The 18849-nt window shown below is 30.4% G+C and overlaps 1 protein-coding gene across 4 annotated transcripts in view; it reads right to left on the bottom strand.

Moving 5' to 3' along the window:
• LOC111042682 (octopamine receptor) overlaps positions 1 to 18849 on the bottom strand; it is an 89302-nt gene that overhangs the window by 60447 nt on the left and 10006 nt on the right. For 3 of the 4 annotated variants that reach the window (XM_022327370.1, XM_022327368.1, XM_022327369.1), the window contains exon 2: positions 18406 to 18524. The exons of the other annotated variant lie outside the window; for it this stretch is intronic. The gene's annotated coding sequence lies outside the window, so the exon portion shown is untranslated. The remainder of the gene's footprint in view (positions 1 to 18405; positions 18525 to 18849) is intronic. 4 annotated transcript variants of the gene reach the window in all.

The raw sequence follows: 18849 nt of genomic DNA, 5'->3' as shown, positions 1-18849 counted from the left end.
TAGACGTCTCAAATCTTTTGTGTTGCGTCGTTCAAAATAAAAGATGTTCTGTTCTATTGTCAGCATATTATATTTTTTCTTCGGGTTTTTTAAAAAAAATTTTCATATAAATCCCCGTGTTTGTCCCTGAAAAACCACTTATTCATGCAGTGAATTCAATCCACCTATACACATTTGAGGTTCATTCATTTACCAAGAAATCAGACATCACGTCGAAATAAAACCTATTTGATTGTGTTCAACGGGACCGATCGGAAAAGGGAAAAAATCGATATTTTAAACGCGCGGGTAAACATCGCAAGCCTTTTCAGGTTTATAACATATACCTGTTCACAGAGCTTATATGTATATCTATGCGATGTGTTGTGTGTTCGTGTGTGTGTGTGTGTGTGTGTGTGTGTGTGTGTGTGTGTGTGTGTGAGTGAGAGAGAGAGAGAGAGAGAGAGAGAGAGTGAGAGAGAGGATTGATGGCGTGTCGGTGCACGATTTAATGTCTCCCGCAGAAGAGGAAAATATTATGCGCGGAAAACGGCGGCGCTCGGCGATCTGCTAAGTTTGTGTTACCCGTGCCATAATCGTATAGAATTGTACGTGATATCAAATCGTTATGGTTATACCAACGACATTCGCTATAACGGAAGATATTTCGATTTTCTAGTATTGTTTGTACAGAGTGATTCGTATCACCCGCTGGCCGCCGCACAATAATAATTATATCGCCATTGGTCTCGAACGGCGCGATGCGTCGAGTTCGGACACATTATTCGTTAGCTGGTATTTGCGTGCACATCAGTAGGTTTTCCGGTATCCAAAATCGAAGTCATTATCATTTTTGAAAAGGTCATTCATAAATTTTAAGATGGAAAAGTTATTATAAATGTTATCGAATAAGCACATAAAAAAATTAAATTAAAAAAAGCATAATGATTTTACTTAATTTTTTTTTTTTTTTTTAGTCGACTACTAAATAAATGAACTATCGTCATTAGTGGTGAAATGGTCTGTAATAATATCTTTAACCATTCGGGTGTAAAGTAAACCATTTTTATAAATAATTATTTTTTCGTATTGAAAAATCCCTTGCAGACTTTACGATATTTTATAACTATAATTAACTAACACAAACACGCTCACACGTATACATCTATAAAACAGTATGGACTATAAAAATTAAATATAGCATTGTAAACGTAATGCGGTACAATTAAAGTGGTTAGGAAAATGTACCAAACATTTCGTTATTAATGAACAGTGAACAGCAATGAAAATGTACGTCAGATTTGGGTTGCAAATCCGAATTGATCAATTTGATAATGTACTATTATAGGTATGTTAAAACTTGTTTTAATTATAAAAAAAAATATTCTAAAGAGAACTCGCAAGCTGTACATTTGTAACGCTTGAAAATTATTCCATCGTAATGATTATGATTAAATAAACCGTTGATCGAATTCCGGTGTAAGGCGATCTCGACATAATATCATAGAGGTTCTCAAAATAGTACTACCGTAAAATAACTCAATAAACCTATTATAAAATTAGAAATATTAAGCAAAAATGCCGTATCTATCAAAATATTTACGGCGTTTATGCTTAGTAAATGTATGATACGGCGTTCTTACTTAGTAGTTCTAATTTTCTTTGTTACTTACGGCGTTTCTAAATAACGTTTTATGTGTTTGTAGCCTATTTAATGTGATTTTGGGGGTATTTTTTCTACAGAGAATGTGTAAAATGTGTTTACCGATCAGATGCCGTATCTATCTAATTTTTTTTTTTTCGAGTTACGGCACTTTTGCTTAGCAGGGCAGTATACTCATAAGTTGGACAATTTAAGAGCACGACTGTAGTAATATTGTCAGATCGTTATAATCCACGAACACCGAACACCCAAATATATGTATAATTATATTAGACACATTATCACAATAAACGAGTACAATAAAATACATGTATTGCATTGCCAATCAATAATACATAGCGGCGTACGTCGTAAGCTATTATTGAATTGATAATTTCCAAGTGACACGTTTGAGCTTATGAATGGCGAAAAAAACCGTACCTTGTATTCGCGGCTTTGCAGTTTGCGCACAATATTCTTTACTTTTGAAAATGCCAACGGTCGAATCTAGACGACGTGTCGCTTCAATATTTAGCTACGAATTTCGATCGATGCGATCGACGGCCGACGACCGCCTAACGTTTGTCCTCCCCTGGGGTCACCTAACCTCCTAACCTTCAAATAAACAATTGCAATTTAATGATATGAATATTTTATTTATGCCTTTGCGTAGATCGTTTAGCTCGCCAAAGTATTACGTCAGTCAAAGTTTGACCGTTCCTATATGACTATACGATAGACAGATAGACAGCAATGAACACATTCTCCAACTATTATAATACTTATATTTAATTAAGTGTTTTATTTTTTATTTTTTAATATCTACCGTATGATGTTTTAATATTCGATTGTGATATGCAATTGATTTCAACGGTGACTGTTGAAATTATTTGTGGTTGAAAATCGTTCCAATCTGTTCATCTTTAGTTTTTCAAATTAATATTTATTCCATTAAAATCTCCTAAAACGTAATAATTATCTTCCCCTATGCAAACATTTTAATCATTTTACATTATACATTTATTATTTATTATAGAAAAATAAATAGCTGCGTGAATGTTGTATAATTGTAAGTAATCTTCAACAATGCCGCAATAATGAAGTGTTTTCTGAAGAAAAATATATGTTTCAAATTACGTTTATTTTTATTTTGTACTTGAAAATCGGTTTCATATACAATTAAAGCGAATAAAATAAAATTGTATTATTCAATATTGAATAACTCATTAAATTATTCAGAAATTTTTTCAGTAAATTATTTAGGGTTACCAGCTGAAATCGACTGAAATTAGTTTATCATGCCAAAAGGGTAAATACCGTCATGCAGATGTTAAATTGTTCCATCAAAAATCATTTAAAATGAAAATATCTTGAAACCACAATATAATAACACAATAAAATTCAAAAACAACACATATTAAAATTCTATTCGTGGTCTCATTTATAAACGTTTTAAAAATTTTAAATTACTTCATAAAATATTTTCATATTTTTAAAATTGCATTTTAAAGTTATCAAACATTTTCATATAGAATTTTTTCTCACTATAACAATTATTATGAGCCAATAATTTGTTCGGTCTTCGGTGTTTAAAATTATTCATTGAAGTAGGTTTACATTGATATAATTATTCTTTGGAGCATAAGATTTTAAATTCCCTTTATTTCATATACCCGAGCTTTTGTTACACTATTAATTACCTAATATTTTCATAGACATTTGGTACTTCCATTTAACTATGAAATTATATCAAAAGCGAGAAGTTTATTTAAATTTATTGAAATTATTATTTTTTTTCAAATTTAAGCTCAATGAAGAAATATTTTTTTAAGCAGAATTAAAAATAGTTAATAGTTGACAACATCAAACTTATTTTCGATAAAAAATAAAATAAATGTAAGTACCAAATTGAATTTAATGTTTGTGTAATATATTTATAAACAATACATCAAAAAAGTATCAATAATAAAAACTAAAAACACAAGTAAGTATAAAATAGTAAAATAACAAATTCCATATTTATTTGTTTGATTTCAGCAAATCAGTTGATTATCATCTATATAAATGTGTTTTGTGCACATGCAGCAACGTCAAATGCCCAATGGAGGTCTGTTTGGACCTTTTCTAGATTTTAACCAGGTGTTTAATCCACAATAAAAGGATACGAATAATGCTACATTTTAAATTACAAAATACAGAATCCTTGAAAAAAGAAAATGTTACCTTTGTCTACTGTGTACTTATACCATTATAAACCTTAAAACACAATTATAAAATAATTAATTTACATGGTATCTCTACTGTTTATTCGGTGGTTCTACCATAGACCCATATTTGATAATTCATAATATTATGTTAACTCTAACTAGTGATTACAGATTTTTAAAATACTTAATCATCCAGAAAAAGTATACAAGTGATAAGCAGGAGTCGAATGGCCCACCTCCTCGAGTACGCCCTTGATATATTTGTATATATATATTAGTAATTATGTCCGTTTCTAGGACACCAAGATTAACAAAATTAAGAGTTAAATTCGTGAGGATTTAGAAATTGAGATGAAAGCAGTTAAGGTTTCAATTGATTATAGATCAATAGATTCAATAGATCCAAACAGGGGTGTTACGCTTTGCGGTCTGTTTTCTGTCCATGTCCAATAGAGGATTATATCATTTGAAGTCGGAATTACATTATTGTTGGCAGTGTTCAGATTAATTGTTTGGCCCATTGCTATAGAATTATGTTCATGCAAAGGATTCGCAGTAAACTATTCGTCTCGAGTCATTTGAAAATATCTTTGTTGCACATATCATATCACTATATATCAGTCTAATAGAATTCAAGGCTAGATACACATTATAATACCGAATAATATTTTATTGTGCATTACTCTATTCTAATACGAATAATTTGGATGATATAATAATATGTTTTGAATTTTTGATACGGATTGCGTTGATATGATTTTTGGCAATAATTTTGTGTACTTTTGAAAATCCTAATAATTTAAATCAATAGAATGTCACCCACTCTCCGCTGTATAATATTGAATCAATCTTGGCATAGGTAGTAATTATTATTTCAACTTTAATCGTGGTAAAAGTAATATTTCATTTTGTTTCTTTTTTTGATTTTCATGCTAGAAATCTACAAGTCGGAACTAGAAATTTGAAAAAAAAAATGATTGTGTCAGTACCCATATACTATATACTTATTATACCAAACAAAACGAATTACTATCATGATTAGTGACGGTCAGTCAATCTGTAATTATCAGGATTCGTAATTATTTGAGGCATCTACACGCATGTGCAACGGTCGCGGGTCGTATGCAAATATGATACTGCGATTGTTTCTTCTCAAAGGATTAAAAATGAAAACATTTTTATAGATTATTGCCTTATGTTTTTAAGGATTCATATACAACATTCAATGTTCATATTATGTTTATTTTCTTTTTGATCGGTTTCATAAACATTCAACACTATGTATACCGCAGATGTCATTAACTATATATTTATAATATAATTTGGTCGCAGTGAAACTACATTGGTACCATAATATTATGGAGTGGTTAATGTATTTTAACACGGTAGCTGCTTAATGAATTCATTAAGTACATTTGTCATAATTAAATAGAGCTACAAAGAGTTTAATTATTCACAAAAAATAATATGGGTCTGTAAATTTTAACTTTTTGGTGGCAGATAAATTACAAATCACGGGTTAGCACGTTCTTATAGCCATCTATTATATTTTAATTTTACATTGCAAGTCAGACGATTGTACCTATTATATTTGTATTGTGCGAACATTTCTTGTAATTTTTTTCACAATAAAATTATACTTTTGATTCAGTATCATTGCATTAGATCTAAAATAATAATGATGGTTGACAAGGGGGTTGGATACCTTCCGAGGAACACAACCGAAAAAATATAACCGGTTAATTGATACCTATATTGAGTTATACTTATATTATTATTTAAATGATAGCTTATGGCGAGCTTATCGTGTATTTGTTAAGTTTAAACGACTAATAAAGGGTGTCAAGAAAAAGTCGGAATTGTTTTTAATTTTTGTGACGACTAACTAATGGAATTAATTAAATTCTGAATTTTAGCAGATTCCGTAAAGTTAATTGGAATTCACGTCAGACTTCCATAATGTAATAATAGTCTTCAACAAATGTGTATGTATATCGATAGAATATTAAGTCATTGAATAAATTAAATGTTTCAACGTCAAATGTACTAAAATCTATCAAATATAAAAAAAACCATGGCAAAATCAAATTGCTAAGTTGCCTTCGTTGCAAATTAGGGCAATTATAAATTCCGGTTAAAAATCACAATAGAGACATTTTGTACGAGTACCTTAACTCTTACATAGTATAATGTACATAATATCATTAAACATTGAGTTAATAGCATGGGGTTTCACCGTAGTCGTTTTCTTTCCGGAATTTTTTCATAACCACTTAATACCATAACAAAATAGATTAAGTAAAGAACGTTTAGTAGCTACGTTTGAGTTATAACTTAACAACCTACACAATGTTGACGTAACGATTGATTACTGCATAAGTTCAACAATAAATAATTATACCTACAGTAAAAACATAATATACATAGTAATGGTATAATACCTCTTTAAAAATAAAAATTTTTTTTGTACTAAGCCTAACTGAAAACGAACATAATTTCTATATTTTCGTTGCAGTTCGTATCTATGCGAAACATGCGACATTTTGATGTTTGGACTGTGGAATATTGGAAGAGTATCAGTTAGTAGTGCATAATTTTAGAATATCTACAGTTGTGAATTGTGTTAAATACATGTGACTATAACATAACGTAGGTACGATTATCGGACAATAAGACATTCAATTCCAATACGATTCGGTTAAATTTTAATAAAATGTCTCGGAATTCAAACTGTGTTATTAAAAAAACCTATTATGACAGTATATGTACATTCGTAGAAATGTTAAATTTACTAATGAATTATTAAAGCCGAGACGAACATAATATAACTGCGAGTATGTGACTGTCTTGATTTCCTTGAAAGTCGTAGAATAATATTATAATTTTAATATTTAATAGGAAAATGAACAATCATAACATTTACAAACGATTTCTGAGCAGTTCGATTGATTGCATTGGAAGGAAATAATTTTAGAATATTCTGAACAGTCGTAAAAATACCTACAATGCTAAATATTTGAAAATGTATTGCCGATAGAAAGAATAAAATTATTTTTAAAAATTATGATCTTGCATCAACAACCAATGTGCTTAAAAAAAGATACTAAATTCATAAGATATATTTATAAACCATGTTTTATAATGTGTACGAAGATAACGTGTATATTATTGATAGGCAAACGAAAAAATTCAACTTAAAATGTCTTTAATTCATTGAAACCTTAAACATAAAACCCTTCAATACCATACATGCAATACATTGTACATCAAATACGTACATGTATTTTCTATTATAAAAAAAGGTGGAAAACTAGTCAGAAGATAAAAACCATATAGCTTCAATGTTGGTGCCCTATTCAACTTTGGATTCTAATATATTGTTATATTGTTCATAATATAATATATTGCTTTACATTTGACATGATAAATTCATTATTTGTAATAGTAAAATATAGTATAATTTCACTATTTATGCCTTTTTATTTACTCCAGTTTCTTAACCAAATAAGAATGTTGTAATTGCCATACCCTCTAAATATTTTAAAAAACTTTATCTTTTGAAAGCCAACTTTTAATTTTTGAATGGTTTTGTCTATTTAATTTTTTTTTAATACTAATGGTTTTCAATCTCCAACAAAAAGTTTTTATCGTTTGTAAAAATTGTAAGTCTTAACAAGTACTGTAATATCGAAATAAAAACTGTAAGGATATTTACATAATTCTACTACATTTTAAGTATTTTTAACTCGTTTTATATTATATGGATGTTAAAAAGGTATTCATGGTTTGTTTATTAATTTATCTTTTTCAGTTTAACTTATCTGTTCGCAAATAATTACCCGGTGACAAGGTATTTTCAACGTAATAAATAGTAAAATAATTCGAAAAAATCATTCAATGACGTCATTTTAACATATTTCTGACCATGTAATTTAAGACCATGTAATGGAATTTTTCGGTCTCAAAATAGTATAGGCACTGTATGTATTCACGCATGTTGTATATTTTATTTTTTTTTTTGTTTATAGATTTACGTTTTATTATTTTCATTTTGGTTTAACTGTTCGTTTTAAATGATTTTCAAAAAGTATGAAAAATAAATAGTTCATTCTCGGTAGATGTGAAATCTCCGTTTAATTTAAATTTAATACGTCAATGGGTATATTTCAAGGAATGCCCAGGGAAACTAATTGGCTTTTGGAACCACATTTAGTGCCCACTCCAAACAATTTTCGGCGTTCGTGCTTTTGCTCGGTTTTAAAATATCATTATTTTTTCTTATAGACGTGCCGGTTACCTAAATCATGACATGACGTTTTAAACACATTTATATTTTTTAATAATAATAATATCTACGATAAGTACAAAACTAACTATACTCCTCGTATAACTAATCTAATGCAAGCAGCCTTCCTTAATCACTGGACATATTTTAATACAGCACAGCAATCGAATAAATCTATTAATTTTAAGTAGACATGTTTTGTTTTTATCTGTACACTTTGTACTTTATTTTACTGATCAGGACGCAGTTGCACCGACATAAAACTTTTCGATGTCATATGGTATTTTCATAAGATAAATAAGACTCAATAGTTATATAATAATAAAATATATTTCCAATCCGGAAAGGAATCTCTATAACACCGTGGTTTTGGTATTATTTTATGAAAACCTTGATAAAAAATATTAAAATATGTAAAAATCAAAAACATTACTCTACACTAAGTATATATCACTGGAGTGAAACCGTCTCTCGCGTATCTAGGGGATTTGTGGTACAGACGGACTTACTTTACTCGGTGTTATGGAAATTAGAATTTAAAATAAGAAAACTTCTATAAGATCTGTTCGCGGGGGCAGTTTTTACAGGCTTGGCGTGTACGACGTTGGGCCGTAATTTAATTCGTTTTTTTATTTTATTTTTTTATAAACAAGAAACACACCGGCCTTTGCAACATTGCAACATCTCGCGCTCGTAGTTATCGAACTATCCACAGCGGGCTTATACTTTATAGCAATTGAAAAGAGCTTTCAGCATTACGACATATACACTTTGCGAGGGCAAACGAAAATAATTATAGAATTTCTGCACAAAGGACAATGAAACCCGCCTCCGTCTGAGAGAAACACGCACCGAGAAAACACACCCTTTGTCCGTTCTATTTCTAAACTTGACGTAATAATTATAAAATATATTGTTTTCGACCAGCGATGTATAAATGTATTTCACCCTATGGTTTTTACGCAATATTCATAATATTATAACATAATTATTATATAGGTATATGTAGACCGCCCACATTGGCTTCGTGCGAGTGAGCACCGCGATGCCGAGACTTCAAAATTATGGTCGGTGAGTTTCGTTCATCGCTCCCTTTGCCTCCTCGCGAGACTTTTGTTCACCGGAGCAGAAGTAGAATTATAGTCGATGTTCGCCTACTAAAATTAGCTTATGAAAATATAAAAAATAAAAGTTACTTATGAGTTTTTGACCAAACAGATTATTGTTAGCTTTTGAGCTGAACTGCTGAAGAAAAACCGTGAGTCAATATTGTGAAGGTATTTCAATTAGGGTTGCCATAAAAGTTCAAGTACTGACCGGGTCATTTGCAAAAATAATTTTAACAACCTTTTTTTAATTATTTTTAATTATACAATTTAGGATACAATATGTAATATATTATGTATATTATATAGAAAAAAATAATAATTGCATTGAATTTAGTTTATACAGTACACGTGGTTATATGCATATTTTACAGCATCTGTTGAATTTTACGTCTAAACCTTAATCCTTACTTGGAATGTCATATTTTGTCTGGATTTTTCACCTGTTCTGATAGTTCCGGTTTTCCCATGACATACGTATGAAATTCCGAACAAGTCGTTTTGAACTTAAATTTTCATCGAATAATACTTTCGACAGTTTCTACTTGAAGGCGGTTAAGTCTTTGGCGTACTGGGTCATTATTAGCGAAAATATCCTCTCAACATTAGCATTATGACCAGGAATGGCATATAAGTATTGTCACATCAAAATTAAATTAAATTTTCTTTCAAATATATCAGTTTTTTGAATGAAATGTAACCATTTGTCATGCATATTTTTTGTATTACAATCTTCATCGACTTTCTGTTTGTCAATGAAGTTTTTAAGGTAAAATAATTCTTCAAAACAACTATCCATGCTATCAATAACCTTTTATTTTAAATAAGTTTTTGTCTTTTCAACGTCTTGCCGTTGCAGCTAAGAAGTAAGATCCATCTATGAAAATACCTCAAATTTTATGAGAGGGTTACTCCACTGTTGTAAGTAATTCCTTGCTGTTTTGTAACAACTATCGACTTCTCCGTTAAATGATTTCATCGAAACAAACAACCGAGCATCGCCTTTTATCTTATTTTATTGAATTTTAATTTTAATTCCCAAAAAGTTATAGCTTTAGCGAGTTCTGAAATTGTTCTGAATCGTTTATAATTTTGTTGACTCTTGGATTGGAAAACTAGCCACGTCATACGAAAATACACAATGATCGAGAATACAGACGTCCAACACGTTGGTTAGATTCGAACTAATGCATGAAAGTTGACCGACGGTCCGTCGGCGGCGGTTATAAGTATTAAACAGTAAATATCAGTAAATACAATCTTTTCGTAGAAGTGTCCGACACCGGAGACGTGAAATTATATTAGTAAAGGTTTTGAAATATACATTTTAAAATGTACAATTTATAATTTTTGCTACTTATTTTATTTACATTTGAAGGTCAAGTATAACGTAGCGGGACCTTTGGCGGGTCTAACGGGACGACGGGGACAGAAGTCATAAACTGGTGACGCGTCCCGGTGTACCATCGGCAACCCTAGCTTAAATATAAATTAGATACACTTAAATATAGAATATCACCTACGTCATTGCACCGAAACTCGTACGCAATAATTTTGTAGACACCGGTGGGAGGTGAATTTTGCGGAAAAAAAGTTTTGCTCGATAGCAGAAAAAAGAGCAAATTTAATTAATAACGTAGAAATACGTGTCGTCCTGTGAGTAGCTCGTCCACTATACCTGAACAACACAGCCACTGCCCTTTTCTCGGGGCCACTGATTTCGTCGTTGTATATTTTGACAGATTTTCTACTACTGGACGATTCGCAGACTGCACATAATTCTTGTGATCGACCACGCGCGAGACCCTCGGGCGATGCACAGTGCAATTATACACGCCCGGGTAGCTGAAATAACACTCCCGTCACAACGATCTGCCGTCTAGATACCGGACTCGTCTGATTACAAACCTCGATTCGACGAACCGCTTACCACGCGTTACCGCACAATCATTCGGCAACACTAAAAACCGCGAATAAATTAAAATCCCGTAGACTTCAAACAGAGGTCACGACAACCGGCCGACCGCCGGGTTCCGACCTGACCTTTGAAACCGGGTATAGGCGGGCGGATAATAATAATTATTGCACGACGCGAAATCGCTAAAAGCCTTTGCGATCCGACCAGTTGCGTGCGCCTAGCAGACAATATGTGCGCGATATGGGTCGAGCACCATGCCCGCGGTATTAAACAATAATGGTTTGACGCTTCGCGCACCTGTGTTGATGCAATTTTGGGAACCACTGCATTTTTAATCAACGACCGTATTGTTAATTTGTACGGGCTCGGGTTGAAACGTTTTATTCTCGACTAACCCGGACGGAGTCGTGTCGTGCGTATAGTCCGCGCTTTCGCGTCTATCGGGTCGGGTTTTTCGTTTCGTTTTCATTATTATTTCGTGTGATTTTATCGACATGCGATACGTCTATAAATCTCGTGACGTATATTTTGTATCGTTGCCCGTGTCTCATCATCAGCCACTATAATAATTAACGGCGCGTACACCGAAGATGTTGTACGCCCGTGCGAGATAAAAACATTGTGGTAAAATTAATTCCTGTCGGAAAATGTGACTTCTCTCATCTCTGCGACCGTTATAGTCGAAGGTCCGCGATACATTATTCTGCAGATACCTACTACTCGCCGCCGCAATAATACGGGTCGTGTACCGTCGCAGTCGTGACATTTACAAACCGTCATTCGATACAACGTTTTTCAATTCGTACGTTTTTTTTTTTTACGCGTTCGTTGGTAAAAATAAAAATAAAAAAAAAAAACATTCATTATTGCCGCTCCACTCGACGCTGTACATTTCAGCACCCCCCCCCCCCCCCCCGCCACTGCTATACCTGAGTATAATATTTTTTTACATAACATATTATTATTATTATTATTATTATTATGTATATACTCGTGCGAGACGACGTTGACAAATCGTGTGGTGCGCGGCCGTCGGGGGTTGTTCGATATTATATACGATCTCGGCGAGCTGCTGAAATATGTAATTTAATTCGTTGTCGAGTCGGTTTTTCATATTGTGCGCCGCCTCGGAATCGTCACATTATATAACGTATTTGTACGTTTATTTTCTATACACATAACGTGCAAATATAACCCTAGGTCGCGTTCGATCGAATGGAAATTTACCGATCGGACTCTAGGCCGGAATAGCACCAACCGACTCAAAACCGTTTTGGCAAATCGCGTGCATTTATTACGTCAAAACGATCAAAGGCCAAAAGGTTGAGTAAACGCACTGGGCAGTTATTTCGCGGTATGTAATCAAACCGGCCATGATATACACTAGCGATAATATAATTAAATGTATCAATAATGTTAAACATTAATCGTTATCAAATCATTTCGTTTCTACATAATATTTATATATATATAGTATTAATCGCTTAACCACGGTATTAATTATTAAAGTTTAAAAATCACTTTAATTAAAAATGTATTAACAAAAACTGTGCACAAAGGCTTCTTTGAATATTACATTTCCACTATGTTCTTCTGACTGCAATAATAATTGAGTATATTAAACCGAACATGATGACCCCATATTTACCATTATGGTTTTTCATGTTTTTTTATTTAAATAGAATAACAACATTTTCTGAAATCAATTTATGTCTATAAACGTAAAACGTCATTATGGTTATTGTCATAATATTATACGTTGCTGAAAGTTTATCGGCATTATAATATTATGAAATGTGCAAATTATAATTTTGAATGTTATAATTTCTTGGAAATATTATAAGTCTTGTGGATCATAAAAAATTAAGTTAAGTATTACACCAGCGATGTTAACTAATTCTAAATAAAGATTCAAATATTTGCATACAATGTCCCTTTATATTTTATAGATTTAAAAATTAACTTATAAGTGCATATCTAATATCGTACATATAATACTCTAATGGTTAGAGCCTAACCTCGCCTAATAATTACGACCAAAATGTTTGACGGCGAGTACCTGCCGCTTGGACTTTCACCATTGTTATTTTTGCATATAGAACGCGATATAATAATAATGAAAAAAATCCTTTAATGTTTCGCATGTGGATTTGGTCTTCGAATAAACTACTTACACTAGATTATAAGAAGTGCACCTTTTCGTACAAACACGAACCTTCTCTCCCTATCTATTACAAAAAAAAAAAAATACAAACAAACAAACAATGTCCATTAAATGCTGCAGCTTGTATAAACCACTTATGATGAAAGACATAATAAAAGCAAGACAAATGTTGAAATGTGGCAAAGAAACGGTCTTGGAAACAAAGAAAAAATTCAATAAAAACATGAAAAATAAGAAAATGTGAATTAGACAACAATGGACATATATTTTTTAGAAAGAATATAATATAGGTACTTTACAAATGATTTGAATCAGTGCAAGACATAAACTGGATGATTTTTTAAATCAGTTAACATTCATTGTCCTTAAAAGTATTACTGTCTTTGAAAATATATTTTATATACCTAATTATAAAACATAAAGAACCAGTATTATTGAAAACAATTTACTATATTTCTTACTATTTTTTTAATTTTTACCATTTTGAGCCACGAAATCTTTATTGATTTTATAATCTGAGAATTTGTATTAATACAAAATAAATTTCAAAAAAGTTTTTAAAGTAGGTAGTTTATAAATATTTGAAGTTTCGATGAACTAAGTAGTAAACAAATATTTTGTGTGTTGCCGTTCATCACCAATTGTATGCTTATAAGTTGAACTACGTTATTAATAACTGTGTCTAAATTAAATTTGAATACACGATTATGAGTATTTACTGTTAAAATAACCACTATTATGTAATATACAGAGTTTAATTATGTAAGGCGTATTTTTCAAGAATTAATATTATTATGGATTTGGCATATTTTAAATTCGTTGTACATGATTTTAAAATAAAAAGTTATCAAAAATAAAATTCAACTTGACTGTTATTTTAATACCTATAAAGAAATCAACTTTATATTATTGTTTATAATAATATTAATTAAAACATAAATATAAATACTTAATTATATTTTTTAATGTGTTATTTACTACAGTGAACAGATATTTCGTAAATAGGTACATACATGTGGACGAAATTGTTTAATTTAGTAAAATTCGAAATCAATATCAAACATTAATTGTCTTGCTTGTACAATTTTGTAATTTAGCTTCAACATATAATATGTTATTTGTATTTGTAAGCAGCCAGTATAAATTGTATTCCAGTAAAATTATGGCATTGCATTGATCCCAAACTATTATATCTGTTCCTCTATGAAATCTTTTACCGGCTAGTGGAACAACGTGCTAAAAGTTTCAAGTAAATTCGACCTACCTATTATTGATCGATTGAAAATTGAGTATTTTTGGTATTTTTCCAATGTTGTTTTACCAACCTTATAAGTAAAAACTGTAAACAGCCGTCGAAACATTATGAAAAAAATTTCCACAAGAAGGGTTGTCACAACCTCAGAACCGTTTTCGTACTCCAAAGTCGACATTATTCATTGTGATTTCTTTATTATACGAAAAGAAAATGATACATTTTTTCTTTTGTTATTTCTTAATAAAATATTAAATCCATATACGAATATGTTGCTCGAGTCTTCAAAGTTTAAATTTCAATTCGAACTTTATTGTATTAAGTCAAAACAGGTACCTAAATAATGAAACATCTCCAATACATTTGTGTCAACATTTTTTGTCGCTGTCTAAAATTTAAATTACAGTGAGTTTGATTGATTTGATTTCAAAAAACGATAGGATATTACATTATTTCGATTATTTATGACTTTTGGTATCGTGTAAAAATAATTTACATTTAAAAATAAAGTTAAGTTATATGTTTACAGCATTCCAGTTAATTTGAGTTGCTTCACTCGTGATTCATTTTTAAGAGCAATTTAATATTTAAAAATGCAAACACTTAAATTTATACGACCCTCCCCAACAACACATGCTATTCAGATCATTTTTCGGACGTTATAGAAAACAATTTTATCTTCGCGTTTAAATGTTCTTTGTATGTATATTATGTAATAATAATAATATAACACAAAAACACAAATTTATTCAATAGAAAAACGAGCGAAGGGAGTGCATTTTTTAGTAGGTATATTGTTCTAGTAAATAATATTACAAACATTTTTTTGTTATATTTGTATATTTGGTATAATACTGTATAATATTGATTCATTTAGCTTATCTTTGTCCTAAAATATTCTGTTAAATATTTTAAATATGCTCTTCGTTATTAAATTGACAAATTTCAGAAATGTTGGCTGGCGACACATCATCCATCATTAAGAAATTCAAACGAAAGAACGAATAAATTATTATATTATATTCATCACTCAAAATTATGTTTTCCATTTTATTATAATATAATAATATGTAATTTCCATCCATATAATAATATTATAACAATATTGTTAACTCGCTTAAATTGTATTTCACTCGTATGATTTAACTACAACTGTTGACTATGGAATTTAAACGTCATATTATTATATTTTTTTTTACCATTTTTACGTTTTAGAATAAATTTTATATCACAAACACAAGGTCTAATGATATGAGTTTTAATGTTTTCAACAATTTCTTGGTTATGGTTTGACAGTTTTGTAATTAAATTTTATTTGAGATTTTGATTTATGTATGCTTATGTGCAGTTTTGATCTATTATATTTGAATCTGAAAAAAACATCACAATGTTTTAACATTAAGGCTTATTTAGAACCACACATTGGATAGTCATAATGTACATTATTTCATATCATTGCCATACTTTTCGCTTTATGTATTTCGTTTCAAGCGTAACTCAATGATTCGATTGTCCGAATATTATGTATGTTTATTGGTAATATTCTTCTTAGCATTATAACTTACTCGAGTCTGTAAATAGGTTTTTTTTTTTAAAGACATTTCCACTTTGCCAACATAGTTTTCATTCTACAGTTATAATTCTCCGATTTGTTAAACTCCTAATCACGAACTCGTAACGCAGTCACATCGGTTTGTATGATGCGAGTTATTAAAAAATATATATTTTTTTCAAGAGCAATTAAATATGACAACATTATGAAGGGTTATTAAATGTGGCAGTGTAGTATAATAATCGTACAACATCTGCAAAGTGTCGAGACTTCCGAACGCCCGTGTATCATTGCAACACACAAATTTAATAACGTTTATTTAATAAAAAAAAAAAATACGTATAATAAAATCGTATAAATAACAAAAAAGTGAGACTGCACACGCACTCACAACCACACACAAACAACACTTTCCCTGTGACAAAATATAATACCTATTTATTTCAAAACATACCTATAAACCTTACATTTTTTTCAGTGTCTAAGTCATCACTTTGTCAAAATTCAACCAAAAAAATAGCACGTATAGACTATAATGTGTACCCCATAGGATATTATAATAAAAAATCATTGAATATTGTTATATAATATAATACTATATTATATACATAGTTTATATCACTCAGCTGTGTTAAGAGGATGCCACACATGCATATTGTGTTGCCTCGGTTTTCGAACGTTTGACACGGACAATTATTTTACGTTCACAATAATATCCATTTTGCTCTGTTATTTTTATCATCGTGTAAAAGTGCACAAAAAATACAACGGTTTTTAAATGCTCGTAACTTGCTTCATAATATTAAACATCAGCATAAACCTGCGGGGTACCTTAGACAATAATCGTACCTTTAAATTTTAAAACGTAAACAAAGTGAGATGGACGATAATCGTGAACGTAAAGTGTGTTTTGTTGTAATTTCATAAGACGGAGATAACACGTGCTAGTAAGGACGCTGCGTTTTTAGACGATTGGTGATTGGTCAATCTATCGTTAGCCAGCGTGTTAAAAATTAATCCCCATAAATATAATTACAAAATTGGATAATATTAACATAGTAATATTATGACGTGCTGATCGATATTATGACATTAACCGATGTATTATACTGTGATGAAACTGCGATAACTTTAGAAAGTGATTCAATATTATTAAACTGCCATAATACTATTAGTTATTTTTTATATTATACTCGTATAACAGATTACCCGAGGTAGGGAAAAATATTTAAAAGATATAACTATATAGAACAACGTTTGATTATTGAATTTTTCTTTTTGATGTTATAAAATAATAGAATGATTTTTTGCAGTTCTATCAATACCTAGTACAGGTATTCGTATTTGAGAGTTATATGTGATGTATGGCAAAAAAACACAATTGGTCCATGGAAACATAAAAAATAGCGAAATGTTCTTGTTATTGTGATCAAATAATATTACCCGATATTATTATGAAAAAATAATAATACCCGATATTATTATGAAAAAATAATAATACAAAATAAAAATGGTATGATTAATAGTTATTATTACAACATTATTATTACGGCATCGAACTATACATCTTTATTAAACTGAATTCTGTTTGAAAAATAAATAAAAATTGGATATAATTATGAAAAAAAACATATATTTTATATTAATAGCCTTTTAAAGAACCACCCCGAATGCATTTTATACTTGGGTTATTTATTGGACAGTTCCGTAGTTTCATATCTGATCACCCGTAGAAGAAATATTTTAAAATTAAATATCTCAATTCATGCTTCACGTTTGTGCTAGTTCAACGGTCAAAAGTTTGTGGTAAGGTTAGATGAAATATAAACGGTAGAGGTAAAAAAAAAAAGTAGTACATTTTTAACCTTTTTATAAATCCATAGCTTCTAGTTTATTTCAAGCCCAAAACAACTTATCCTAAAGGTATCTATATATAAGTCGAAAAATACGAAACCAGCTGGACTAAAACTTTTGGCGAAATGCAAATGTTTGGATGAAAAACAAATCCCGCACAAACTTTCTTCTTGGTAATCAATCGTCTTATTATCAACTGGCATAATATGGTGCCAGTGCTTAAACTTAGATAATAAGCGGATTTAAGTGTCATACAGTATTAGATGAAATTTGTATTCTTTGTGAATTATTAACTTGAATAGTATAACGTAATACATTTTTTAGAGATATACTTTTATTTTATTTTTTTGATGATTTATTCCCCACATTTTAATTCAAACGCTGAGATTTTCAAGTAATTATTTTCGATTTTATTCCGATAAACGTAATTATTTTGAAATATTTACCTTTATTTTCCGATTTTTGATGGGAAGTTATCTGCGCAAATTGTCATCACGGGCAGGGACCATTGTTAATAATCACTAATCATCGATTAGCGATCCATTGGAATTATCGTGCTTGCGCGCTGAAATAAAGAAACATTATTGCAATTTTATTTTTTGGTCGAATATGGAAAATAATGAGTTTTATAATTTTAAAAACCAACCACATATTGCAATATACACATTATTATATTTTCCAGAGATAAATAATTCATCATTGTTTATGTTTCTCTTTATGAGTAAAAAATTATTTAGTTTAATATTATAGGTAACGTATATTGTATACACCGTATAAAAAATACTCATAAACCACGAATAATAATAATGGGAGAAAAAACAAAAAGCAAAAAACCGGGAAACTCACAAGAGTGGGTGTCGAGAGTACCTCGTCATTGAGGTGGTCACTCG

Source organism: Myzus persicae, unplaced genomic scaffold (assembly GCF_001856785.1).
Source record: "Myzus persicae strain clone G006 unplaced genomic scaffold, MPER_G0061.0, whole genome shotgun sequence".
Classification (NCBI taxonomy): domain Eukaryota; kingdom Metazoa; phylum Arthropoda; class Insecta; order Hemiptera; family Aphididae; genus Myzus; species Myzus persicae.
Note: the sequence above shows the minus strand (reverse complement) of the source record. Positions and strands in the feature narration are given on the sequence as shown.